Source organism: Azolla caroliniana, unplaced genomic scaffold (genome assembly GCF_043228905.1).
Source record: "Azolla caroliniana isolate FFs.n. ecotype wild unplaced genomic scaffold, voAzoCaro1.0.p SCAF_65, whole genome shotgun sequence".
Classification (NCBI taxonomy): Eukaryota; Viridiplantae; Streptophyta; class Polypodiopsida; order Salviniales; family Salviniaceae; genus Azolla; species Azolla caroliniana.
The window spans coordinates 129,138-131,658 of record NW_028230500.1 but is presented as its reverse complement, the minus strand read 5'-3'; the positions used below and the strand labels follow the sequence as shown (position 1 = coordinate 131,658).

The following is a 2,521-nucleotide window of genomic DNA, read 5'->3' as shown; positions in this document are numbered from 1 at the left end:
GTTTAGGTAGCTCAGTTGGTTAGAGCAAAGGACTGAAAATCCTTGGGTCAGTGGTTCAAATCCACTCCTAAACAGCGAATTATTAGGTTCAAATCTCAATTATGCGCTAGATGCAACTAAAACCCGAAACCTCTTTGAGCTAGAGCCACAGAGCTCTCTATCTGTCCGATCTTAGCACCAACCCTGAGCAAATGGTGTGGCCTACCTGCTCCGGACGAGTGGCTCGAGAATAGCGCAAAACCAAATTATGGAAATTTCGCGTAAAGTGTGGTGGACAGCCTGCCCCCTGTGGATAGGTTTTTGGGTAATATTTGTTTTTCAGATTTCCCTTCCCTTCCCTTCCCTTCCCTTCCCTGTACGCACGCGGGATCTTAATTGGAGACGTAAGCGTCGCGGAAGGGCGGGCGGCATTCTCCCCACGCACGACGGTACCCCGTTTCTTTATAAACACGTAATCAGGGATTGGCTCTCTTTCGCGAACTTTCTATACTCCGAAAGACGACAAAGAATAAGACCAGTTCTTGTTCCAACCTGAGCTTCAATGCTCGCACCTACTCTCCGCCTTTACTCAAGGATACCGCCTTTCCTTTCCTTTCCTTTCCTTTCCTTTCCTTTCCTTTCCTTTCCTTTCCTTTCCTCTCAAGGCTTCTGTGCGCTTTCTTTTTGCTCGTGGTTTTGATCCTACTGAACACTTATTCTTACTATTAGAGTATGAAATTCCACCTTTTTCTATTTATAAAGGGATTTATTGGAGGGAAGGAAGGGAGGTCACTACGCTAAAGCGCCTTCGCGGCGGAAGGGAGGTTTGAAAGGTCAATTCCCCTTTCCTGAAGTGCGTTTTGTCAGGCTAAGAAAAGGGTAAATAGAAGTCTCGGTTGCCCGCCCTTTATATCCCTTTATAGAAGTCTTTAAGCGAACAAGCTTTCTCTTCCCTTCCATTTCCGCAACAATGGATAGAGCCGTCATACTACCTTCACCTAATTGGAGACTTGATTTAGCCGCTCTTTCCAAAAGACAAGAATGTAAATGAAAAACATCTCCCGGATATGCTTCTTGCTAGATGGTCTTCTTAGTAACAGAGAGATTTGTCGATAAGCTTGGGCTTGTTTAGAAAGATCATCGTGAATAATCAAGGATGGCTGTTTACGATGGACTGTCCTCTCCTGAACAGATTCGCAGTTGGGCCGAAAGAGAGTTACCTAATGGAATGGAGACCTGGGCAAGTTGATTAACCTTCTACGTTGCATTACAAGACTCATAAACCAGAGAAAGATGGTTCATTTCGTGAAAGAATATTCGGGGGCGGAAACTACCGATCTGTCGATAATGAAGAAGAATATTCCAATTCTCGTAAGCATTGTGGAGTCAAGTTTACCGACTCTCGGGTTCGAAGATATCGAATGGGATACATCAAACTAGCATGTCCAGTAACCCACGCCAAAACGAATTCCCAAAAAGTTACATTGCAAATCGCTAAACCCCGAACTAGAAAGCCCAGTATATTGCGATGCGTGACTCGGGAAACCAACCTATGGGTTCTTTCATCAATTATTGGAGCTTGCTTGAAATAAGCACGATAGTTCATTCTTCACTGATTGATGGGCTATAGTCCAACGTGATTTGATTTGGCATATGAGTGAAAGACAACCGCTTCTTCCGCTTCCGCTTCCGCTTCCGCTTCCGCTTCCGCTTCCGCATGATGAAAACCGCTTCTTTTCTTCGGCCGGCTTCTTCCGGAAATGGGTAAATCTCCCCGCTTCATCCGCGGAAGCAGGATTTGAACCGTAGACCAATCGCGGATGAAGCGGTTAACAGCGCGCGCTGAGCCACCAACAAAAAAAATGTACGGTTAGTATCATATACATTCTTTGACTCTTGTTACTTGAGCCGCCTCTGAATTTGCAAAACGTTAAGCCGACATTTCCTAAACTTTACGTACACCCTAACTCTTATTATAGGAAGAAGCGGCAGCGATAGCAATCCTATTTTTATAGAGCCCCTGACCTACATTTTGTTTGGTGACATGTTGGAGGATTCTATACGCTCTAAAGGATACAGAGACGTGATAGCGAAGGGGAGAGCACAAGGTTTGGTGGTTATAGGACTTACCTTAGACGAGACAGGAGCACCGTTGAAGAGAGATATGAGATCTTCTCTTGTGTTGCAGATGATGGAGATGGACCCCGCCCGCCCTGGGAGGAGCCGACCAACTCAATTTCTTGATATTTGCAAGGGAAACATTTCTCATAATCTCGGAGGGGAAAGGGGGCGGACATTTGCTCTCGGGGGAAGACCCGCTCCGATAGAGAATAAGGGAATTAATCCCCTAAAGCAACCAACTAGGTAAAGTTCAGCTACTGCCAGCTGAATTATTCTCTAAAGATGACCAAACCAAATATGCCTTAGTGCTTTTTTTTATTTGGACAATATCAGCAATTTCATTGCATTCTTCTTTTCTTTTTTGTATTTTGTGGTAATATCGATATTCATTTATGTATGCGACGGACAATTGCTTGCTGTC

The 2,521-nt window shown here is 44.7% G+C and overlaps 1 non-coding gene across 1 annotated transcript; it reads left to right on the top strand.

Annotated features, from left to right (window-relative positions):
- Window positions 1-74, top strand: TRNAF-GAA (transfer RNA phenylalanine (anticodon GAA)). The gene has a single exon. It is a non-coding gene; the product is annotated as a tRNA-Phe (tRNA).
- Window positions 75-2,521: the final 2,447 nt, after the last annotated feature.